Consider the following 27,086-nt stretch of genomic DNA (forward strand, 5'->3'; position numbering starts at 1 on the left):
TGACTTGAACTCTTACTGTGCTTCTTAATTCTGCCTTCTTGAGTACAAACAATTCTACTTAAACTGTGTTAGAAACCAAACAGTGGCCACAGTCCCATCTCACTCGAGCCTGGTGACGGACCTCTGGAATTCAGTCCCCGATTTTGTGACTGCTATGTTACCTATTGGTGGCCCATCATTATAGATCAATCCTCAGACTAGTGTCAAACTGCTGATTTGTACTATTGTCTTTCAAACACTGAGATCTGCAGGATTTGCAGGTAAAGTTTCTATTCTGTGCTATGTACAGAAGCATTCTTACATCATAGGATTCCAAGTGCTAGCAGCAATGTCAACCAGCAGAAAGTCAAGTATCTTCAGTCCAAACCATCCTACTCTGTACAATCAAAAGAAAAATTTTAAGAAAATTAGTAAACTTTTAAAATCACTCTCCTGATTTGGCCTTTTTAAAATTGTCTTCTCATACCTATACCACAAAAAGTTTTAGGAAATGCCCTAAAAATGTTATAAGAGAAATATAATGAACTAGTAATATTTCTAGTAGTTCAAAAGAAAAGCATTAAAAGGTTATGGAGTTAGTTTTCCTGGTTTACAAGAGACCCTGGGCTTAATCCTCACACACACACACACACACACACACACACACACACACACCAATAATGATGATAATCATCTATTGAAGTAGTCTTAAGTTTAGAAATTGAATAAGAAAATAAAAATGAAAATTAGTGAGACGGTCAATAATTGAGGATGACATTATTCAAAAACTTTTTATATACTACAACAAAGATAAATCCATATAAATCTAAAATTTAAATATTAAAAGAAAAATTCTTAAAATGTTGAAATAACATACTGGAGAATTATTTTATAATGCCAAGTAGTTATAGCTCATCTTAATATGACACTACCTCTAAAGACTATACAGAAAATAATGGTAAGTGTTATTACATGAAATGGTAAAACCAGAGACCTTTAAAAATGTAATAGAAATGAATATGCAGGGGACTATTTCAGAAGTTTATGTGAATGACAAGACTTTAGCATCATTAAATATAAACTATTCCTGTATGATACAAGAAAAACTATAAAATTCCAAAAATAAAATGGATAAAATTCAAACACATTTGCAGGAAAATACAACAGCAACATAAGATCTTTAACTCCATTTTAAAAATTTTATGCAAATCAAGACAATAAGGCATCATCTTGAAAGATAAAATACATTCAAATAAAATAAGGAGTTGTGAGGCCACTGATTGGTGCCATATTTTTCAGAGAGAATTTTCAACATTAAATTTTCTGTAAGGATATCTTTTTGCCAGGGACACCTCATGTAATCTGTACTAAAGATGTAATGTAATGTCACAAATAGATGGAAACAGAAAAATTACCTGTTGTAGCAAAGTTTGTGATAGAGAAAAACAGAAAAATCTGATCAATTATTATCATTATCTATTATGCATGATGAAGAAATATATGTATATGACCCATTTCAAAATGTGAACAAAGGAATTTTTAAAAGATGCCTATCAAGATAATGGCATTCCTTTTAAAATCCACAAATATGTTTGTGTCTACATGTATAGTACATGTAGATTTATATTATGAAAATATTTGAAAAGTTGTAAGGCAAAATTTTACAAGTTTTATGTTGGAGCATAACACTATTTTACTTTCCTTTTTTTTCAGATTTACATTTTTGTTTGAAAATTTTATTAGGAAAGCATATGGTTCTTAAAAGCTGCAAAAATATACAAAATAAAACCAAAGCGAAACAATATTACTGGCTTATGAAACATAACATGCTATTTGCACATAATATTTACATAGCACATTTTAAACTTTGAAAATCTTAGTCTACTATTAATAGTTGACTCTGATAATGTAAGAATAAGTTCTTCCGTTGAATTTTTTCATGCTACACTGCTAGATGTATATTTTACAGGATCAGTCAAAATTAGTGCATATAATAAAACAAAACCATAAGTATTGCCTCGGAGACTGGTGTCAACCTGTGCTGCCAGGACACTGAAGAGTTTCAGGAGATCCAAGAAAATCTCACTTCTCTAAGCTGAAATCTTCTTTGCAAGATCAAAGTAATGACATCAGTTTCTCACTGTACTTGTACAGTTTAAATGTGAATTGGAAACAGTTCTTTGATTTGGTTCCAAAACAAGTACATGAAATTATGAAAGCTGCCTGCAACTAAATGGATGGTATGTATCATTCACTAATCCAGCCTTGCTAGTCTACCTCAAGTATCTAGTTCTTTAGGATAAATACTGACTCATATAAATAATTGTGACTTGTGTTAGATGCATCACTAATTTATGAGCTCATCAAGACATAGCTAATTTCTCTGATTTTTGCATAATTCATTTACCCCTCTCCCCATAAGCTGATTTAAATGTTTTCTGATGAACTATCCAAACTCCACAGAGACATTTTCTACTTGTTTTTTAATTATATTCATCATCTTTTTTTCCTCCAACAAATTTTATTCAACAATGCTTTGTAGGCTTATAAGAACCAGTGGAAACAAATTTGAGAGGATCCTGTTGTCCAAAAGTTAAAATCCAAGAAAAAAGGCCAGAATTAATAAAGACTGTACATTTATAAACCGTGGTATTATGAAAGAAAGATGCAGCGCACATCAAAAGTGAAGAACAAGGGAACTACTTAATTTGCCTTACCAAGTAGTATTTTCTACTAAACTCCAAAGTCCTAAAATACAGAAACTATGTCATTTCTTTTTACCTTACGTTTTAGTGTCAGGCCATTCTTGATCTGCAGTAAAGTCAGTTTCTGTTAGTTTAATTGATCTGCACGGATCAGGATTTGAGTCTGTGTGTTTCATGTTGGTCCAATAACTGGAGAAGTGTTTGACCCACTGGGTCATCTTGTTTCACCCATGTCGCCCATTGATGGGTTTGTAAGACCACTGACACACAAATCAAAAGAATTCCTGCCTCTCACTCATATTTAGTTGCCAGAGGCTATTGTATACTAAGTGGATGTGGTAAAGAAAGACAATAAACAATGGGGAAAAGAAAAGATATTTTGGCAGTAGAATGCAAAAATCTAATCAAGTTTAAGAAAGAAAGTTAGAATCCAAACCATCACATTATTTGTGGCTACTTAAATAAATACTATCAATTAAAACATTGTATATGCTTCTGTGATTTAAAATTGCCATGAAAAGTATAATTGTAGTATAGCTAATCCTGAGAAAGGCCTCAGTTCTCTCTACCAGTGCTATGTGATGAATGTGTACAGACAGTATTCTTGGGGGAAAAATAAAAACATGAGTCACCATAAAAATATTTTAGTTATTTTTTATCTAGAGCAATATTCTTTGGTTGAGATAGGTAAGGATTCATTCAGGGAAAGGGTAATTTTCACTCTCTCCATGGAAAATAACAGCCAATAGATAATTGAAAAGCATCAGAAAATTAATAACTAAGATACTTCCTAGGAGATTGAAATGACACATATAAAAATGAGAAGGAAAAATTTAAATAGAAACTTGTCTCTAAATTTGACCCCTTTTGCATTTCTTCAACTGCTTACAAGGATTCTACACAGAGGAAAACCATCCTGCTGAACACTTGTGTGGCTCTAGAGAAAATTAAAACCAGAGCCTTATCTAACTGAAGCTAACAGAGTAGAGTTCTCATCCACACAGTTCCAGTGATGTGGGAGAACAAAACACATCCAGAAAGAGAGTACTCATATATTGTGCAGCAGTAGATAAGTTGTTCAGCATCTCAAACTGCATTTTCTCATTTTCAACAGAACAAAAATTTGTATCTGCTTGAGAAACAAATTAACACATGAGAAGTTGTAGTGGTTCATACAAAGGAAGCAGTCCCAAACTATTATCAACAATAATAACGTTTACTCTTGTATGTTTGTCCATGGGACAAATTTTGTCATCCAAGAGGAATTGACACAATCCTTAAAGTACAGGAATTTACTGCTTGCATCTGCTAGTAAAAGCTATAAATACTACTCAGTATTGTACAATATCCAAGAAATCCTCTCAACAGGAAAATATTATCTCATCCCAAATGTCAGTAACACAAAGGTTGAAAACTCAACTTTATTCTTTAGCTCATTTCAATGTCTTGTGATATAAGATAATCTAGAAAAATTTAAAAGGAACTTTCTGATAGCACATGGAGAAGTAATCTCAGAGGTTAAAAAACAGATAGGGTCAAACATTTGATAGCCAAGATAATAAGCATGGTGTATAGTTTATGTCTTTTGATGGATCAAGTAAAGCACATTTTTTAACATACCCAACAATGCCATATAAAATGGTATATTACCTTCTTTTAACAGATGAGAAAACCAAGTTTAAAGAAGTTTGGAGCTGGTCTTAGGTAACTCTAATACAAGAGTTAGGGCAGAATTTGAACTCATTTCCTTTAGACAATACATACCATGATTTTTCTCTATTTTGTGCTTCCACGGATAAATGGCAAAAGGGGTAACATGTAAGCTCTTTACTGAAGTGCTTTCTCGAATACTCGATTTATGGAAAACAAAAGGATGATACGGTGACTCTGAGTCTGTAAGAAGACTGATTTGTTGCCTTAATTTTAAGTTATCCAAAAATCCTCTATCCTTTGCTCATCCAAGGCAAGACTTTGTGCTTGCAGGCACCATGTTTTGTATCCAATCCTATCCCTCTCCTACAGAGCAACCCCCAAACCCTTTCCATTTTTAGTACGGCCAACTGCATCTGGAATGTCTCTTTCCTCCACTGTTGTAATGACTGTGTGTCATCACTCCCCAAAACTCAGTCTCTCTCCTCATGGTCTTTGAAATCCAATTTACCTGGAGTCAATTGCCTTTATGTTTCTCCATCCCTATATAATTGCAAATCTTCCAATTCTTTCTCTCTAGCTCGGTCCCTTCTCTCACTGCTGCTACTCACTAATTGAGGTCAATATATTCCCCTTAATTTATCTGGAGAATCTAAACAACACACTCATAGAAGATAATATTTATAGGTTATATTCATTTTAGCTATCTTGTTACAACAGTGAAGTTAATAAAATTGACATCTAATTACAACTAACAAGCACAGTCTTATTAAAATTAAAGAAAGCAGTGAAGATTGCATTGTAATCCTGTCCGTACTCATATAGAAACTAATAGTTCCCAAGCTATTGTTCAGTGTCCCTACCTCAGGATCCTGGCTATATTGTGACACATTGTCTAGTTGTTGGTTGGGTTCAAAAGGACAAGAGAGATACTTAACTGTATTAAGAAAAGTACTTACGATTAAATTAAAAAACTGGATCTGTTTTCAGAACCAAGAAATAAAGTTAGAGGCCCTGTAAAAGAGGTATATAGTAGAACAAGAAGAGAAGACAAGAATCAAGCAGAATGCATTGGCCAAGGTTTGAGAAGTAGGTGACAAAATCATGACTTCTACTGTAGGCGAAGTCTGTCTCATAGCCTTGGTTCTGAATGATTGTTTTGATTTGTGTTTAATGTGGAAACCTCCCTGAACTGCAAGAGATGGGGGGAAGACCATGTCTTCCCCCTAGAATCCACAGGAGCACATTCCTAAAGCCATCACTGGGGCAAAGAAACTGAGAAAAACTGAGAGGCCACAGATTTTTCTAAAACACATGGTTTATTCATCAGAAAAGCAGGTAGGATGATATTGTGTAAGATTGAAGGCTGCATTTCAAAGGTCCAGGTACATCAAATCCAGCTCTACAGCAGAACTGATGAGAGACTCACCGCTGTAGAGTTACAAGCACTTCAGAGGGATAGCACTTGCCTTGCCTCATTTGATCTTTACCCAAACCTAGTGAGAGCGGGGTTTCAGATGATCATATTCCCAATTCAAAGAAGACAGAGACCAAATCTCTGAGAAAGTGTAGCAACTGCAGGTCTCACGCTAACATTATGGAAAGAACCATAATTCAGTATACTGTGGTAAAACTCACTTCACCTTCCTAATACTTGTAAGTTTCATTATATTTTGGATTTACTAGATGTGTTAGTTGCTTTCTTCATGTCTGAGACACAATCTAATGAGGAAAGATTTATTTTGGCTCACAGTTTGTAGAGGTTTCAGTCCATAGTCATTTGTTTCTAAGACAGGACTGTCAGGTAGAAGGCCTAGAGAAGGAAAGCTGCTCAATGCATGGTAAAGAAAAAGAAGAACATCAAAGAAAGAGTCTCAACTGGCTTCAAGCTTGCAGTGATCCTCCCACCTCAGCCTCCCCAGTGCTGGGATTACAGGTGTGCACCACCACACCTGCTGATTTACCTGTTTCTTGTATGACTCTACCATCATACATACTATTAAAATATAAAAATTTGAAAGGAATATTTATATTTTCTGTTTTGTTCACTGACACAACTCTGAAATCTGTAATGGCATCTGAACTATATCAAGTTTATAGTTTAATGAGGCACAAGAGTATGGTGATGCAAAACCAGTCGAGCAAATTAACAAGACCTGTCAATCACGGAAACCCAGAGCAAACTCAAAGAACACAGCTCCTGCATCTAGAACCTCAGAAATTGCTATCTTGAATTCTTCATTTACACTGGTACATAGCCAAGTTGGCTTTTGATAGGACACCCTAGATCTTAGTTTCTGACAGGATAACTGGTCCAAATATTTTATTAACCAATCTGGGAAGAGGATATATAAAAGATCCCCAGTATTAACCTCATGGCCACTGTGAGTCTCTTTATGGGCCAGCTCTCATCCTGCAGAGGTTTTTCACCAGTCTTGCCCAATTCTTTGTTCAGAAAGCTAAAAAAAGGATCTCTTTGGGGCCTAAAGGCCAGAACAGTAAAACATAAATATATAAGTGTGGTAATACCAGACTGCAGATTTACTCACAGTTTAGGTAGTAAATAAAGACAGAGAGGATTGATTTGATCAGAAGATATTTGATACTAATTAACCAAAGAAAATTGATGTTTTCTTACAACTCAGCCTATTTTTTTGCAGCGAAGGTTGTCAGACTCCAAGACCATTTATTAAAATAGTTTTTTCTCATTTTTTACCATTACAAAGAATATAAGCAGCATCCTTGGAAAACTCTGAGATATGCAGGCACAGATTTAGTCTGAGCAGAATTCAGAATTGCTGCTTTTGCTAACCCCAGTGATAGCTAATAGTTCTCATACATTACTGTGGCATGCATGAAAATGGTTTCAAAAGTTGCCAACATGATAATCTCTGAAACCTATAAAGCTATTAAGGCACAAACAAGAGGAAATGCAGATTGCTAAACACCCTGAGATGGGAGAGATTATTCTCAGTGATGCAGGTAAAGCGTGATATTGTAAGAATCCTTATAACAAAAAGAGGAACGGAAGAGGGTCAGCATAGGAAAAAGAGATATGACATTGGAGGGAGAGGTCCAGGTCATTCAATTGATGGTTTTTAAGAAAAGAAAGACAAAACCCAATTCTATGAACCAGAAATGTCGAGGAATTTCACTAGTCTCTCTCTCTCTCTAGAGAGAGAGAGAGAAAACTAATGTCTATAACTTGATTTTAACTCCATAAAATGCATTTACAACCACTATGGAAATCAGTATGGCAAACACTCAAAACACTGAAACTAGAAATTCCATTTGGCCCAGGTTTTCCTGTTCTAGGTATCTTCCTGAAGGAATTAAATTCATCATATTACAGTGATACATGCATAAATAACCATGTTTATAGCAGCAAAATTCACATTAGCTAAATTTTAGAAGCAGCCTTTGTGTCAATCACCAGATGAATGAACAGGGAAATTCTGGTATTTGCACACAGTGAAGTACAGTTTTGCCATAAAGAAACATAAATGTGAGTCATTCATAGGAAAATGAATACATCTTAAGGCCATAATGTTAAGTGGAACAAATCAGATAAACAAGCTTATATATCACATGGTTTTTCTTATGTGAGAAACCCAAAATATAAACACCAAAGTAAAACTTAGATCATGGAAATTAATGACCAGGGATATAGCTCAGCAGCACAAGCACCTACCTAGCAAGCGCGAGGTCATGAGTTTGATCCCTGGTGCTGAAAAAAAAAAAAAAAAAAAAATGTTCAGTCCATATGTATACAACCCTGCTAACAGCTTTCATACATTGGAGACAGTCTCTTTAGTCTGGGTCTCTCACTCATTAAGTAAATAAAAACAAGCATTATCACCAGTCGTAAGGTATTAAACTCAATTTTTTGTATTCCAAAATGTCATCCAAATAACAGTTGTAGCTGAAGCTGGCTTTTTTCCTCTTTAGAGATATTTTATGAAGACTGTTCTAGCCTTGTCTAAAAAAGCCTTTAAAAAAAACTGAAGAAAATAGACTCTCTATTTTCACATCAAAAACAAAAAAAGGAAGGAAAAAAAACCAAGACTTAAATTGAAATGTGCCTTTCTTGAATTGTAATGTATTGGATTTTTCAATTTAGCCTAATTCAAGTAAATTTCTACCTACTTCTTCTAATTATGCCATTTCTCTCTCTTCTCTTTGAAAGTGGAGAGTAAAGATTTAAAAAAGAAAGCCTCAGCTTCACTAGATGTTGATTTGAAAAAAGACGGGGGTGACATATTTTCTCAATTCAGAATAAAAAAGGCTTTCAACAGCAGGTCTGTAGATTTTTGAAAATTCTAATTAGTCTGAATTAAATGACTAAAATGCTACTAATTACTTTTTAATTTCAAGGGAGATGTTTACAAAGCACAGTATAATGAGTAATGCAGCACTTCAAATGATTACTAATGTTGCCATTCTGTCTGACTTAATCTCAATTAGTATAAATCACATTGCCATCATTGTTAATTGCCATTTCTTTCAAGCAAAATGGTACTTTCTCTTTACAATCTTAGAATTGCTGTTTGTGTTCTTCAAAATAACCCTTTTGATAAACCCAGTGAAGAAAACATTTATAGCCCCCAAATTTTCTTCAGTTTGAGGCAAGTGCATTTGTTGTTATTCTATTTGGAGGGAAGTGCTCATTCCTATTGACTTCTTGATAAAATGAAAGTTTTAAGTTTTAACTATGTTGTCATTACAAGTGAAAATAGTACCAGAGAATTCTCTTTCCATAGGAATGACAGGTGAGAAGTTCCTTTATAAGACCCATTTAGGTTTTACCTTTATAAAGAAATTCCATGTCACAGAAACAAACAGCCCATGGAATATTAACAGGTTTTTGGATCCTCCTCACCCAACTTCTGTCCATTATTTTTCTATTCCAATGAAAGCAAAACTTTCTCCTGGAAGTAATTCTACCATCAATCATAGGATATTGACTATCTAGTTCTCTGTAACATTGGATACCCTAGGGAACACATCTTCTTTTCTTTCTTTGTTTTGTTTTCTCTTATTCATAAATACAAAGAAATATGGAAGTCCTGAAGACTCAATCCTCAAATGAAATTCAAATATTTTTCTTTGTGAAAAAAATGTTTAAAAACTGAATCTTAAAATTTTTGAATTTTTTCACACATTGTTCCTGATTCACATAAACTGATATGAGAGATATAACTCCTAATCTGTTACATGTCAGATGTGCCAAGTTTGTGGTTCCACAACATCAAGGAATGAAGTCACAACCAATGGAAAAAGTTAAGAGTTTTATCAGTAACAAGGAGTGTTGAAAAACTCCTGGATTTCCTTGGATTTGTCACCGAGATTCTTTGTTGGGGTGATTTATACAGCAAAGTCACTATGTAGATACAATGTGGGTGAAATTACCATCAATATATAGGATTTCAAGTACACCCAACTTAGTTAATATTGACCCAGTAGGGAAGTAAATCATGTAGCAAGCCCAAAGATATTTTGGGAGAAAGATGGGTCCATATGCTCTGGTTATTGCCCTGGGAAACTGGTACCTATCAGGACTTTACTGGACCAGGTGGTACTAATTACGGTATAATTTTAAGTTATTGCTTATCCCTTAGGAAAGCATGTAGGCCTGGACATCACATCTTCATCTTGAGGGCTGGCCTTCTTCAGGTGTTCCTTCAACCACAATTCTGATGTCTTAATTTTGTGTGAAACTTGTTGAGAGCCCAGTTCTTCTCTGATTGTATATTAATTTCTACCTGCTTTAGCTATCTATAATAAAACTGCGTCCAAAACTTAGTAGTTTAAAATCCATCTCTGTTCTGAATCCAAGGAAAGAATTTGGGGAAGGGCTTCTTAGTTGGGCAGTTTGCCTGGATGCCATGTGGTGCCACAGAACCTTCCAGAATCAGAGAATCTGCTTCTAAGACTACTTCATGCATGTGTCTAACAGCCTAGAGCTGTTCAGCTTATCTTATCCTTCAGAAACTGTGTTTTTGAAGCTTCTAGGAGCACAGGGGCCTTGGTGTGAATGAATTGCTGTCATAGAAGCCCTAAGAGCTGATGTTTCAAGGAAACATTACACAAAGCTCTGAGGTTGCTCATGACCTAATCTCTGAGGTTCCAGATTGTCTATTACCCATACTTTAAAGGGTTATTAAGTTTAGCCCAGACCCAAGGAGAAGGGAATGACACTCCATTTCAAAGGAAACACTAGCCAAGAACTTACATCTTTAATCTACCAGTGTCAATAACTTATATAAAAGTTAATGATAAAATAACTTAGGATGCAAACAGATATTCATGAAAAATCTTTATAACAGTCTATTTTAATACAGTTATGCTATTTTTACTGCCAAAAGCTGCAATTTATGTTTAAACTTTTATATGATTTACATTCAAAATTAACAGTGAAGCAGAGAAATTATATAGGAAATCGCAGAGTTCTCTCTATTTGGTCCTGGTTTGTATTTTTTTTCTTAATAATACACTGACTTTTCTTAAAGATTCACCCTTTTTCTTTTGGGTGTGTAGAACTCTAGAACTGCTAACAAAAGACCTTTTCACTTTCTTTGGCCAATAGAATGTTTTAACAAAATCACATAGGGAGCAAAGCAAAAGTAAACATTAGTTGGCAGGCATACTCCCCGATGTCTCTATAATTCTTGCTCCTAGATTTTAAGGTTCATACTGTTCGTTGTTAAATGGAAAATGTGGCAGACAGAACATGGTAGAAGGAAACAGACTTTTTCAGTTCAGCCCTGAAGAAGACACAAGGGCTTCCTTTACAGTTCCAATCTCTGCCTTGGGGGCTCGGGCATAAAATGTGTAGATGAGGGGAAGAGGGCACAAAGAGACGGTGAACAGGAAATCTCTCCGTGGGGTGGGGTCCTCATCTCCACAACACATATTTTCATTTCTTTGTCTTCTTGTGGAAGTGAATCTGACTTTGAACTCTTGAGAACCAGAATTGGCTTTTATTTTGAGTCAAATCTTGCTTTTTCATAAGTTGAGGAGAGAAAGAGGTCTTAAAGAGGCCTCTCTTTAGAAATAAGAATATATTAAGTAAGGATTCAGCATAAAAGTTTGCATGCTTTTATCTTGAATTTCCCAGGCTCTAGAGCTGTGAGAGAATAAATTTCTGGGGGTATTTTTATATATAAATTACCCAGCACTGCAGTGCTCTTCTATAGCAGTGCAAGAGAGACTAAGATGTTTTTTTTTTTTTTTCTGAAGTCTTGGTTATTATTCAGTTTATTTTCCTGATATCAGCAAGTTCAGTGTATCTTATTCATGAAATGAGACTTCAAAACAGCAGGCACATGTTCTTAAATGGTAATTACCTTGATGCACTCAGAGATATAAATTTAAATTTTGAATATAAGGTGTTTAGCTCAGTGATTAGACTCAGTGAGCATTAAATAAGTAATAAGTAATACTAATAGTAAATAGCATGTGATGCTTTATTTCCAAATTGATTTTCCCCTATCTTAAATACCAAGACAGTTATTGTAGTATTCAAATCATTCACTAGTCTCAAAAGCTCTTCTGGATGGGGCTTAACTTCATAATCTTTCTTCATGAAAGGCATCTTGATGTGTCCACTCACTAACTGGTGAGACAGATGGAGACAGAGGCAGGAAGAGCAAACCTTCGGCAGCAGGACAGTCACTAAGTCTTTGACCTTCTTTTTTATATGCTATGAGACTGCCTTTCCCTCTGAAAGTTGGTATTGTGTGGAAAGAAAGAAAACTTCAGACTACACCCCAGCATCCAAATTCTAAAGAGGCTGAGTTTGTCTCATAGACCTGACTGGCTGGGACTTTGGAAAATCATGTCTTTGGGGCTGATACTAGACCCAGCCTGTAACAAGAGTTGGACTACAATAAAACCAGTGACATTTACTCCTAAAAGAAGTTCTTCTTTCCAGAGTGTGCAATCTCTAAAGATGGGTTGCCACTCTTATTGTATAGACTTTTAAAACTCAAAATGATTTAAAGGCACATCTATTTATTAATCCTATCTCTGTCATCCCATTAGTCAACAACAGCAGAGTCCTGGTGGTTTCATGTGCTTACACAAAAGGTCAAGTTTTGCCATCAGCACTGAAAAGAATCTTAAAGGGCAAGACTGCTGTATTATAATGAGTTTTAGGGTTCACCTTGAGGCTAATGTAAGCTGAAAGACTTGGGAACTTTCAGAGAGTTCCCCATTCTCTTTCTCTTCCCCAGCATGAGCCTTGCTAACCAGAGCCATTTTCATATCATTACAAAGGATGACAAAGAAATTTCCTCTCAAGAGCCACAATTTGGAGTCATTTCTTTTCTACTTTGTTGTGACCAATTCATTGCCTATTTCTTTGCACTAATGGACACTTCGTAATGTTGATTTCCAACTGGATTCACTCTCTTTGCTGTCTGCTGAGATCTATACTCATATTTTTGACATTCAGTTGTTATGTCCTCTATCAAGCTTCAAATCATGTATGTCATTTAGGAATTTTAACATGACAGGAAAACAAATTCAACAAAGCTGTAGTGGGTTGACAGTGACTGAAGTAAAATCATGACATGTACACTCTGCATAGCTCATTCTATGATTACTTCAGGAAGCCAAGGTAATAGTTTTACTGAGAAAACTACTCATCTTGCATGGCCTCAAGTACCAAAGAATGAACACACACACACACACACACACACACACACACACACACACACACCCCAGAACATTATTCAGCTTTTTCCTAGGACAAGTATAAACTTGTAAAGAACACACATCTTGCCTAATGATCTAGGAGAATGGTTATTTGTAGGAAGGGTTATCCACACCATTCCACAGAAGAGAATGCAATCATGAGCTCCAGAATTACCAGTTTTGGGCGAACAAATTCAGATCTTTAAAAATAGATGCAAGGACAAGTATACTGAGAAGTAAGTATAAAACATACATGAAACAATGCCAGAAGTTAGAAGACAAGAAAGTAAGTGTGTAAGACAGGTACTGTGGAGGAGGTTACGTATTATGGGTTCAAATCCCAGCAAAGCTGTTGACCTGCTATACAACTTTAAGTAATTTTTCAAACTGTTGAAACATTTCCATAGCTTCATCTTTTACCTGGTTTCAATGTCATCCTCCTCAAATGCTGTGATGTAGGTTAAATGAAGTAATTGGAAGCATATTGTTTAACATATTAAATTCCTATAGAAATAAGTAAGGTTACGAGAAGAACCAAGAGCTATGTATTTAAAGCTTGCTAAATAAAGGGAGTCAACCACTACTGCTTGTGTTTGGCAGACCCTCAGAGGACTGAGAATGAACTGTAGTGTTCTACATAGTGGGTTAGGTGTGTGTGCATGTTCAGCCTTCTCTTCTTGGTCCTAAGTAAGAAATTACAACAAAAATAAGGAAGCCTGTCGGTTCTTAATAAAATGTTGACCTACTTAGGTCAATCGTTGTGGGGATTTCACTGGATTTCCTGGATTTCTTTCCTCTTCCCTTTTCATTCCATCCAGACTACAAGCCTATTAGACAGTGTCACCCACGATTAGGGAGGGTGTTCCCCTTGTCTGCTGGGGAACATGAAAATCGTCTCTGGAAAGTTTACACACAGAAAAATCCAGAGGTGTACTTTACTAAAATTCTTGATATTTCTTTATCCAGTCTGTTGACAGCAAAGTTGATGGTCACAAGTGAAGCACACCCTATAAGTCCAGCTTCTCAGGAGGCTGAGACAGAAGGATCACAAGTCCAAGCAACTTAGCAACTTAGTGAGACCCTGCTGCAAAATAAAAAATAAAAAGGGGGAATGGGATCGGGTATGGTGGAGCTGGAAATACAGAATACTGCAAAGACCCTGGTTTCAATCCATAATACACTCCCAAAAAAGTATAGCCATCACAGTACACGCACACACCCATGCCACCACCCCCCGCAAACCCCTATATAGTGTGTATGAAAGGGAATATTGGAACCCTTTTAGTTCATGTAGAAGTCAAGTAGAAGGAATTAATGTCATGACATCTAATATATGCACAATCCTAATGAACAGCAGAACTAGCCATGGAACTTTAGGAAAATGCACATAGTTGGGCTTTTGGCCAGTTGAGTCTTATCAGATTGCTTGGTGCTAGGCCCTTCTCAGCTCACCTCCCAGATGTGCATGTTACTATTGTATGTTTTTAGCTGAGACCCACAAATATAGAAAGACTGCACAATTTTCTCAAAGTCGCATGACTTCTAAGTGATAATACTGGAGCACAGTTCTCTCTGGAGACCAGTGTTCTGCCTGTGAGTGTCATAGTACTTCACTGAAGATAACAAAGGATGATCAGATAGTTTCAAATACATGTTCTTTTTTGGCCCTTTTCTGTGCCACCTTGGAAAATGCTACAATGATCTTCATCTGTTTGACACTTTCATGTTAACCAAACGGCAAAGCTAAAATAATGATAATGAGAAAATATAGCTGCCGCTGAATAAGAAAGAAAAAAGTAAAGAATAAAAATGCGTGCCTCAATTTCCCTGAGAAGAGGAATTCTACAGAGAAGGTGTACCACGTAATCGTGAGGAATCTGCTCCTAGCACGATTCATACAAATTCTTCCACTGGTGAAAACTATAATCCACAAAATGTGGATCAGATTTCCTGTCCTCGTATATAGTCCTTAAACATAAACCTTAATCAGGCTGATGAATTAGTTAACATTTATACTTATGCTAAAATATGTTGATTTCTCCTCTAGCCCTGAAAGGTATCTCAAAATTAAGAAGGATTCAATTTCTATCTGATGATGTACATGGGTGAGGGTGAGGGAGATGGCAGAAGGAAAGAGGATGCAGGTCAGGTTAAAGTTAGTATAAGGCTGAGCAATTTTTTTTTTTAAAAAAAGAAAAGAAACAGAAGTCAGGAACAGCAATAATCAGTAACACACATTAAACCCACATTGAGTGCCAGAAAACATGGTAAATACAAACGCTGCACAAACACAGAGCACAATTAATTGTTTCAAAAATGCTGTGACATTACAGCTCTCAATTTTATGGTTAAAACAGAAACAAAGTTAAGTATCTTCCCAGGGTCATATAGATTGTGCTCATGAATACAAATCGAATCTTTCTGGTTTGAGTATAGATATTGCCAGTACAATTCTTGAAACCACAACCTGCGTGTCCCCTTTTTGATCTCTTACAGATCCTTCTTCTGTGAATACTAATAAATGATTGATTATGTGAAGCTGTGTGGCAGGAACCCTGTGGTTTTTTCCCCAACCCCCTTCACCTACTCTTCTAGATTTTGTTATTGGAATTCAGCATTAAAATCTAATTTGGATGCCCCAGTGATTTATAGAACCTTCTAATAAACGTAATAAAATTGAAGGAGGCATTTATATTCTAGGATGCTCTTAGATCTCACATTCTGGTTGATTTGGGAGGATCAGTTAAGCTTGTTAGCAATCAGACTTGAAGATCTTTACCCTGAATATAATTGAGCAAATAGAAAAACTCTGTAAGATCTTGAGTTTGTTTCAGCAAACGGAATGTAGCAGAAAAGAAGGACCAACTCTGAGCCCAAAAGTATTTCAATTTTCTGCCCGAGCATCTGTACGCATTCTGTGTTTACCTGGAACTTCAGAAAGCTCCACAGTTCTAAGATCTGCCCCCTAAGGGTAAGGCAGCCAACCCACAATGGGTGGATATCAAGAGGGTTGGTAAGACAGGCTGCTTCCTGTTGCTGAAATGAAACCTTCACACTTCATTGCTTTACTTTGAGGCTTCTTTCCTCTTAACATTTAATTTCTTTTTAGGGTTGCATCAGGAATGAGCAAAGCCCAGCAAAATCTATTTAAAGTTACCCTAAACATTATCCTTTTGTCCTCACACAGACAGCACCCAAAGGAGACAATGCTTTCCCCACAAAGACCACTATGTGTTCAACTGCTGATGGACACTATTTCTTGCTCCCACAATCTCTGCCTCTCGGTTCTTTCAGCCTTATGTCGGCATCAAGGCTGTCTTTAGACCTCACTCCAGGGTCTTTCCTCTATATTGTGGGCTCAAAGTGCTTTCATTTTAAGACTCTCTAGCTTCTCCATCTCTACACAGCTATACATTCCCATGTCTGGTCTCTTGACGATAATTAGAAGATAATGAATCGAGAAGTAGCAAAAGTAGCAGAGAAATGTGTTAAACCTGGAGTTTAGCTGGGTGTGGTGGCATTTACCTGCAACCCTGACACTTTAGGAGGCTGAGGCAGGAGGATCACAAAGTTGAATCCCACCTGGGAAATTTAATGAGTTGCTGCCTTAAAGTAAAAAAGGAGGGGCGGACTGGAGATAGAGCTCAGTGCAAAGGCCTCAGTTTCAATCCCCATTACACAAACAAGCAAAAAACCTGGAGGCTGAGTTGACAGAGAAAACAAACTGAGACGGTCAGCCATGTATTTAGCACTATAGCAGATCAAAATGGTTAAGGAAAAAAAGGAAAAAATTTAAAGCTTTTGCAACACATTCTGTTGGGAAAGAACAGTGCAGATCCCCCAGAATGTATTTGCAGCCTATGAAACCCAGAGTAGTCATAATACCAGGAACAAAACATGGACTTGACTTTATATTACACAAGCCATGTTCACTTGTATAATTTTGTTCAGTGCCTTGCTTAATTCTCCCCCAAACACTTCCAAGTAAACTGTTTTGCTTCTTTTATAGATGAATATGTGAGGACCTGGTGAGTTAAATGACTACGTTCACAAAATGAGATTGCTGGGAGTCTTCCTGACTCTAAATACTGATTATTCACAGCACGGCTTGGTCTTTATATTTGAATACAGTGTGAATGACGAAGATACTACCTACTTCGTCCCTCCATGATGGGCAAGAAAACAGAAGAGGAATCTGTAGGAGTGATACAGGGATCAATAAGCTCAGTGACCTCATCAGTTGATTAGCCTCTTGGTGCATTCATAACTGGAAGCACTATTAGGTCATGGAGACAGTTTGGAGGGCGTAGGTCATAGGAATTGGATCTTAGGGAGTATATCTGACCCCTGGCCCCTTCTCTGGCTTCTTTTCCGCTCTCTGCTTTCCTGATGCTAAGAGGTGAAGAGCTTTCATGCCCTTTACCATGATGTTTCTGCATTGCAGTCAGTTACCATGGACTGGAACCTCTGAAACCGTGAGACACAATAAACTCTTTCCTCTGTAAATGTTGTGTGTTTTGTTTTAGCAGTGGGAAAGCAATGTAACAGACCTCTCTTTTTCTGAGTGTAAAATCTGGTTTGACTTTGAAATTACATTATGTAGCTTAATTATTCTGCACCTGAATTCCACAGATTTTAATAATTGGACCAACATCACAAGAGTATTGTATCAAACACACAATGTACGTAGAAGTCATCACGTGGTAAGAAGACTTGATCACATGTGAAAGAATTCTTATTCATTAACATAAAAGGAATATGACGAATTTTCTAAACTTTCTATGAGTGTGCATTTATTGCTATTACACTTTAATAATTCTCATCTTTAAATTTTTAAATATTCCTGTGAAGTGTATGCAATTTTAAGCTAACCCCAGAAATTGCCTCTTTGATTTCATACGTTCTTTTCTAAATAAAGTATCTTCTTAATACCCACTGAATTTGTGAATAAATCTTCTGCCATTATGGTCAGAGTTTTTCAAGAATAATGAAGTTATTTTAATCCTACATAATGATAGTTATAGTAAATTCCACATTAGCTAGAGAAAAACATTTTTTATTGTCTTTTTTCTTTTTATCAGTACTGGGGATCAAACTTATGACCACACACTTGCAAGGCAGGTGCTTATGCCACTGAGCTAAATCCCCAGCCCAAGTAAAATATATTTTTAGCATGTCAATATTCTAGTATGTTAATATATTTCCTGTTAACACCAGTTTTTAAACTTTTATATTGATATAACTAATGAAAAAAAGAATAACTAATCAAATTTTCTATAATGACCACTTTTTTTTATTTTGTTTGTTCTTGTTACTGGGGATCGAACTCCTGACCTCCTGCTTGGCAGGCAGGCACTTATGCCACTGAGCTAAATCAACTGCCCCACAACCACTTTTAATTGTACAGTTGATGATATTAAGTGTATCTATATTACTGTGTAACATCACTGCCATTTATATACATCCCTATTTAACTTTGCAAAAACAACAATTTTATAAGCATCAAACAATGCCTCCTAATACCTTCTGCTACTGTTCCTTGCAAACTATTTTATTTACTGCACCTATGAATTTGGCTGTCAGATGTACCACATCAAAGTGGAATCAAACATATTTCTCTTTTTTGAGCCTGGCTTATTTTCTTAGCAATATTATGCATCCATGCTGTAATATATTCAGAATTCATTTTAAAATATGAATAATATTCTGTTGTACATTTATATTGTAATATATAATTTACATCACATCAGATTTAGATTTGTCTACTTCAGACATGACTTGCTTATATCTCTTCACTATTGCAAATAACATTGATACAAATGTATTTACAAGTAACCCTTCAGACACTGCTCTCAATTTTTGGCTTTATACATAGAAGTGAGATTCCTAGATGATGCAATAATTATAAGTTTATTTTTTCAAGTAGTAGCTGTATTTTTCTCCACAGAAGCTGCATCATTTTGCATTTCCACCAACCGTGCACAAGGGTTAAAATTTTCCTATATAACATTCACTGTTTTCTGTTGATTTTTGTTTTTTATCATAGCCATACTAATGGACATGAAGTGGTATCTAAGTATAGTTTTGAATTGCCTTTTCTTAATGTTCAAGCATATTAAACCTTTTTAATGTTGTTATTGGCCTTTTGTGTATCTTTGGGAAAATGTTTATTCAAGTACTTTGCTTTATTTATTTATTTACTTTATACTGGAGACTGAACCCAGGACCTTCACACTAGGTTACATTTCACACTAGGTTTCATTTGCTGTTTGGTTGTGTTTGTTTTGTTTTGTTTTGTTTGAGACAGGGTCACACTATGTATCTAAATTGCACAAGATGGGCTCAAACTCTTGATTTTCTAGCCTCAGCCTCACAGAGTGCTGGGATTGCAGGTGTGAAACACCACACAAGCTCCTTTGCTCAACTGGTTAGTGTTGTTTTATTTTAGGAATCCTTTATGTTGTTCAGTGTCAATCCTTTGTCCACATGTGATTTACATTTATTTTCTTCTACTCTACGAGTTGTTTTGCTTACTCTGTTTGTAATGCCCTTTGATGCACGAAAGTTGTTTTCATGGAGTTAAATTAGTCTGTTTTTTCTTTTGTTGCCTTTACATTTGGTGTCACATCATGGCCATTTTCCCCTTAAATGTCATCGCTTATGGTTGAATACACTTTTCTTTCCTCAGAAAAGACAGTTAACTAATGTGAATGCTAACAGAATATGTTTGTCCTTTTTCTTCCACTCATACAGCAAGCTTTCACTATGGGAAAGCATGGTGTCCTTTCCTGTGGACCCAAAAGAGGGCAGCCACAGTTCTGGGTAGAATGCAGGGCTAACAGAGTTGCTGTCTGCACTTGATACCAGCTCTATAAGACATTGAACAAGCTGAGTAGCTTTCAGAACCTCCATTTCTTCACCTGTAAGTAGACCCTCAGGAGTATTTAATTTACACATGTCTGTTAGGATTACAGTATAAACAGCATAACACATGGATCCTTGTTTTTAGCACCCTCACGAATATATGCAATTCTTTCTCTACTCAGTATTAGCTAGGAAGTTTGGTTCAGAGTGCTTCAAAAGACTAAGTTTCCAGCACAACACACAGCAATGATTTAACATTGATCTGCCATTATGTTCTGACACTGATAGGTCTTAGATTTAGACATGGAAACCAGAACATGCAAAGACACTAAAATCAGTCTAGAGATCAATTATTGGTTAGTTCTCCTACTAGTGGAAGCTTAGGAAAGAGTAACATTATGGCAGGGACTATACAAATTTAGTAGCAGTGCCTAGTGAATAAGGATAATAATAACAATAATAATAAGATTGCGCTGTTTTGTAACTTAACAGTGATATCATTTGAGGCAAAAATGTTTAAACAATATTGAAAGTTATTCCATGCTACTTACTGTTGTAATTACATAAAATATCAGTGCACAAAACAGCACAATGCCCTGCTCTCACAAAACTTATCTGCTGGAAAGTATAGAGATATGATAAATGAACACACACACACACACACACACACACACACACACACACACACCAATCTCTAAAAAGAAACACCTAAGGCAAAGATTAGGTAAAATGAGATATAGGAAGTGTGTCATTTTAGACAGATGGTCAAAATATGTTCTTTCTGATTTTTGTGCAGCGACATGAGGCATTTATGAATAACCCACATAGAGTTCTCAAGGATAAGTATTCTAAACAGAAGCAGGAAATGCAAAAGTATGAGGTTAAAATGTACTCATTATGTTGAAACAGTAAAATGACCACAGGCATCAAATGGAGTGAGAAAAAAAAGGTAGAAGAAAGACTAATGAAAATTTAATTATGCATATTACCTATTAGTGCCAATCTTCATCATTTGAATTTGAGGTCTATAAGAGCAAGGATTATGTTGGTCTTTGTGTATCATTTTGTTCCCAGGTGCTACTAAGATCATTTTTGTGGAATTTTGAATCATGAAATCTTGTTTGATGACCAGACTGAGGAAAGGAAGGAGAAAATAATCACATTAAAATTATGGTAGATATAATAGTTTTATAATTCTATAACAAAATACTGGAGATGGGTTCTTTTGGGAAACAAGAGGCTGATTTGGTTCCTGGTTCTGGTCCAAAGCTGAGGGTCTTCCTGCTAGAAGAGTGTGAAGATGGCGCAGAATATCACATAGCAAGAGGCAGAAACTATGCATACATATGTGATTCTGTGTGGTCCAATCTTTCTCCTTCTTCACAGAAGCTCCTTTTAAATAACCTACGTAATCCTATTCCTTTTGCAAAACACCCTAAACACCATAGTCCAATTAAGTTTCTACCTTCATTGCATCTCACAGTGAGGTTTGCACTTTAACAAGTTTTTGGGAGACAACCAACGTTCAAGTGGTAGCAGTGACTGAAAGCCTGAAAGTTTCACTGGCCAGGACTCTGATAAGGAGAATTTCTGGACAAAGAATTCAACAGAAGTGACCAAAGATACACAAACTAATATGAGCTGAAAAACATTAGGAAATGCAATAACACATATCTTCATCTGTTCAAATTATTTCCTAGCCTAATCTAGTTTCATTCATCCAAAACATTACAGAACACATTATAATACATTGCATTGATGACCTAAATCCTTCACCTTTCTCCAGAATCTGGTCTTTTGCCTGCCATTTTGTAGAGCTTTCTCCCTTTGCCCAAAAGAGATGGATTATCTCTTGGCTTGGAGCTTTCCTATATGATTTACTGAAACCTAGAAAATGAGGTGGAATTGGACTTTGTGCCTGTTCCTCACTTGGTCCTAAAGACAACATGAGAATTCCTGTTTGCTCTGCCACATTCCTATCAGTACCATGAGAATATTCTTGGGTCACTCTGGGAAAAGTAAGAGGTACTGATGGATGTCTCTAGTTCTTCCAGCAGGATTCATCCAAGATCCATAGGTTAAAGTTACCTACTCAATTTGATATGAATGCATAAGCATGCACAATAAATACTTTTTACTGTATATAATTGAGTTTAGTACTTATGGAAAACTAACTGATAAGCATTCTCTTTTCAGTTCCTCCTAAAATGTTCTTTAAGCTTTCTTTATGAAAAGCATAACAAATAAACTTAGATAGGAGGAAGATATCCCAATCTGCAGATGCAAACACCTTATCAGCCAATTGTAGTAGTCATGTTTATGGGTCCTCTACTACTTAAAATATATTTAAAATACGTGAATTTTTTTTTCTAAATAGGATCATGAATGGTCAGGCACTAGCTCCTTCATATTTTGAGAAAACTAAATTTGTTGTACCATGGGAACTTATTTGCATAGATCACAACAAGCAAAACAACTAGAATAAACAGTGATCCTCCAACACAACCTGAAACTGCTATAATCTAATCAAATTCTTTATGCCACATATAATACTGACTTCACCAAAACCCGTTGTATTAGCAGGTGTTTATCACCAGCTAGCTCAATGTACAGTTGAGCTCAGCTTTGCACTAATAAAAAATTAAAATCAATGCTTTTGCCTTTTTAACAATTTATACTCTGAACTTGTTCAAGAGCATGTATCAGAATTTTCTTGCCTAGAAACAACAGACATGCCTCAATGCTAATTTAACCAAAAATGGAGAGATAGTTTGAAGTATATTAGGGAACTGGGTTTCCCAATTCATAGGAAAGTGTGAATTAGGGAAGGTTTATTCAGAACGCCACTGTTACTCAGTGTCAGACATCATTGCACCACAATTACGGACCTTGAATATCCCTAGTGTGGCTGGAATGAAATCACTGACCGCTTCATGGCATTTACTGCATAATACATTTGGAAGGTGGTAACACATTGCTGCTTCACTGACCAAACATAGGACACACGCTTACACTCACTCCTAGTACAAGATTAGTTGCCCCAGTTTTGATGGCATTCTTCCTAAAGATTATCCCCTAGTTCCAATTAAAATAGAACAGCAGAAAGTCCTATATAAACACACTTAGAGCTTTTGCTTTGGAAAGGAATAAATGAGTCCTCTTACACCAGAGCAACATATATCAAAGATATACTAAAAATATGTTTAATGGGAAATATATACAACACAAATTATATTTTATTTAACACTCAGGAAAAGTAAATGTGAGATTGTGAGGATAGATAATATCATAAACCCATGAGGCAGAGAGAACTAGGAATCATTTATTAACTCATTCAACAAATATTCCCTGAATGTGTCAATCATTCTGTCAATCACTCAGTGAAAAAGATAAACTCCAAGATTGCATAGTACAAAGTGCTTTAGGTAGACAAGTTTATCATACTAGATATTGATATTTGCTCTGACCAAAAGGAAAAAATTGTTAAGTATGACTGAGGAAAAATAGATGGGTATAAACTGCTGTTAAACTCAGCTATTTGTCAAAACAAACTCCCATAAGCTGTAAGGGAAGTCGACCACTGACACTTTCTACAGCATCATATGGTCAACATCCAGTATTGAACAAAGAATAATAAACACGCAAAAAGTTAAAAGCAATAAACAAAAAAGTCAGTCAATAAAAACTGGCCCCCCAAATGACAGAAATGATCCAAAGAGCAGATAACAGTTTTAAATCGCTACCATAAATATTTCTTTACTTTTCTTGTTGCTGAGATAAAACACCCAACAGCCTGAGTTAAAGAAAAAAGGTTTATTTCAGCTCATAGTTTGTAAAGGTTTCAGTTCACAGTCATCTGGCTCCAAGGTAGAATGGCATGACAGAGGATCACCATAAAGGAGAAATAGTCCACGAGGTGCAGGCAGAGAGCACCAAGCACGACTTCCCTCTCTATTCCAGCCAGGCTATGAGGCTGTTGATTGGCCACCCATGTCCAGCATGGGGTATCCATTATTCACACCAATGCTATGCTAAAGTCATTTAAGTATCACACCCTTTGTCCCACTATCATATGTCCTAGATCCAGCCACCTCCGAAAAACTCAATCTATGAGCACATGAGATTTGGGGGCAGGGTTATATAGTTAAAAGATGTATCAGTAAATATACTAAATATTTTAAACTGAAAATGTGAAACTTAACTATGAGGAAAAAATGCACAGTGAGAAAACACCAAAAGGAACAAACAAAGCCAAAAAAAAAAAAACCATATAATATATACAGTTGAATATTCACTGTATAGACTTAATGGTAGGTTAGATTCTGCAGTATAGAGTTGAGTAAATTTTAAAATAGGCAATAGAAGTATATTCAAACTGAAGGATATGGAAAAGTGGATTAAAAATAAAACAATGCTTTAAACTTTTGGACAATAGGAGTTTCAAAGTGTGAAAATACAAATAGAGTGCATAATGAGGTAAAAAGGTCAAAAATATTTTCAAAACTAGTAGGCCAAATGTCAAAATTTAATCTAGACAAACAATAAGGAAATAGAATACAAAACATGATCAAATTGAAGGAAGGTAAAAGGAAAGAAGGGAAGAAGAAAAGAAGAGGAAAAGGAAGGGGGAGAAAAAGAAGGAATTAGGAAGGAAAAGAGAAGGGAACACAGGGAGGGAAGAAATAAAAATGTAACTTAAACATCCCAAGACACAGCATGAACCAAAAGCATAACCAAGACATTTAGATATTTTAGTCACTGTATAACCAAGCCATTTAACAAATCATAGTAAAATTACTGAAAAACAAAGAAAATGTTGAGTATCCAAGATCACTTCAAACATTTGAGAAAGAATATGGACAATATACAAATACACACATACAAATACAATCTGGCTAATCCTGCCACACTATTAAGAACTAAAGGTTGTTTCATTTGTAATCTTGAAGCCATACAGAGAAAAGAAGAAATATTAACTACAAAAGAACAATGATAAGACAGACAGTAGACATCTCATTAGAAAACATGAATGCCAAAAGACAAAGGGGTGATACGTTAGGCTTAAAGAAAGGAAAGCATTTTTGGCCAAGAATTCTATATCCAATGAAAGTATCTTTCAAAAATACAGGTAAGGTAGAACAGCAAAAACTGAGAACATTCACAGATAGGAGGCTTGGTATGCATCAGGAAACAACTGGCTCTTGACCAACATCTGGTAAGAACTTCTAAATACCAGGGTATCTTATTTGATTAGAATATCTTTGGAAACTTGAGCAACACCAACTTACTCGTGTTGTGACCTTTGGAGGAGGGGTTGGGCTATAGTACATCAGTCTGACCTCTGGAAGGACTGACTGGAAATTGAGCATCTAAGGTATTGAACACTCCCTTCCTACTGACTCAGCTCCAATTAAAACTATGGCTCATGCCTTGGTTACTTTTCTCTCATTGTTGCGACAAAATATTTGATGCCCAAAGTGAAACAAAGGAAGGTATATGTCTTACAGTATTGGGGGTTTCAGTCTATATTCAGCCAAGGCAGGTTGGCATGGTGGAGTAGCCGTTCATAACCACAGAAAGAGTCAACCAAGCAAAAGAGAAAAGACATGGCTTCTTCCCACCCTTACACTGTATATGTATGCCAGCTCCACCCCTGAGTGGGTACAGCACTCGCACTGCCAATCACAGTGCCAGAAAACAAACCAATCACAAGTGCCAGACTCAGCCACATCCATGATTGCATGAGGCTTGAGGGGGCCATCCAAACACAAACCATGACAATTCAAGTGACTTACCTTGCTGGCAATATCATTAAAGTACTGTCATATATCACTACGTGGAAAATCAAGCAGGACCCTATCCTTCACTGGAAGAGCATGACCAAAGTTTGCACCTGTTCTCTCCTACAATCTACAGTTGACATATTAATAAACACCTGGAAATTCTTCAAGCAAATAAAATATGGTATCATAAAGAAATGAGGATAGAAAGGAATGAATAAAGAAGTCTGCACAAAGAATACACATTGCATGTTTCCATGTAGTTCCAATTTGAAAAGAGGTATTATTAAACTTAGGTGATAGAAATGAGAATTAGGATTTTGTCAGGAGATGGTAATATTGGTAAGCAATGCTTATCATTTGCTATCCAACAGTGTGAATGTTAGTAAAATATATGTGCTCAATTCATAAAATTTTGCTGTACTACAGAGGTAATATTTGTGTACATCACAATAGATAGGATAGGATAGGATAGGATAGCCTAAGAATGTTAGACAAACAGATGTCCAGGTAAATAATTATTGCTGTGAAAATGTATAAAATCAGCCTAGGAGTATCGCTCAATGGTAGTGTGCTTGCCAAGCATGCTTAAGGAACCATATTAAATCATAGTACCACAAAATGAAAAAAAATGTATAATATATATTACAAATATACATCTAGGGGTAGTCACTTGGGAGAGAATGTACCTAAGAGAAAATGATTATTGTGCTGATAAAAGAGTTTCTAGTTCTCAGATAATGTAGAATCACAGTCAGTTCATAAGTTTATGAGTCAGAAACAATTTGTTCTGTTTTCTACTTCCTAGCTACTAGCTATATATTCTTAGATAAATGCCTTAATCTCTCACAGCTACAGTTAACTCATCTGTACCGCAAGGGAGTTAATATTCACCTTACAGTGCTACAGTAAAAGAAAACTGTGAAATAATGTGAACAGAGGAATTCCATATAGACTAGAAAGCATCTTTGGGTTATAAGCCATCCTCACTGAGTTTACTGTTAGAAAAAGTGGGGGGAAAAGTATGAGACATGTTTCAATTCATCAAAAACATGATGGGATCACGTAAGCTGTGTATTACTGGAGAGACTATCTATATACACACACCTTCAAAATGCCCTTTCATGTTTTCATTACTTTTGGTCCAAATTGGAAAAAGGAAAATTTCATAGCTGGCAAATGTAGATACACTTCAGTAGAACTGAGGAAAAACAGTGTTAAGCATATCTTACCCCAGTGCCTCCAAACCATTGCAATCATTCCTCACTTCCATTTTCCTAGGTTTACAAAACTCACAATATTATAGTCACCATTATCCCCAAGACAAAAAGGAAGGTGGTCATGAACCTAAAGATCCAGAGATATACATATGGCCAGGGTAGATCCTGACAGACTAATGTGAGTCATCAAA

The sequence above is a fragment of the Cavia porcellus genome, unplaced genomic scaffold (genome assembly GCF_034190915.1).
Source record: "Cavia porcellus strain 051 isolate PalLab524CR breed Dunkin Hartley unplaced genomic scaffold, mCavPor4.1 scaffold_17, whole genome shotgun sequence".
Classification (NCBI taxonomy): Eukaryota; Metazoa; Chordata; class Mammalia; order Rodentia; family Caviidae; genus Cavia; species Cavia porcellus.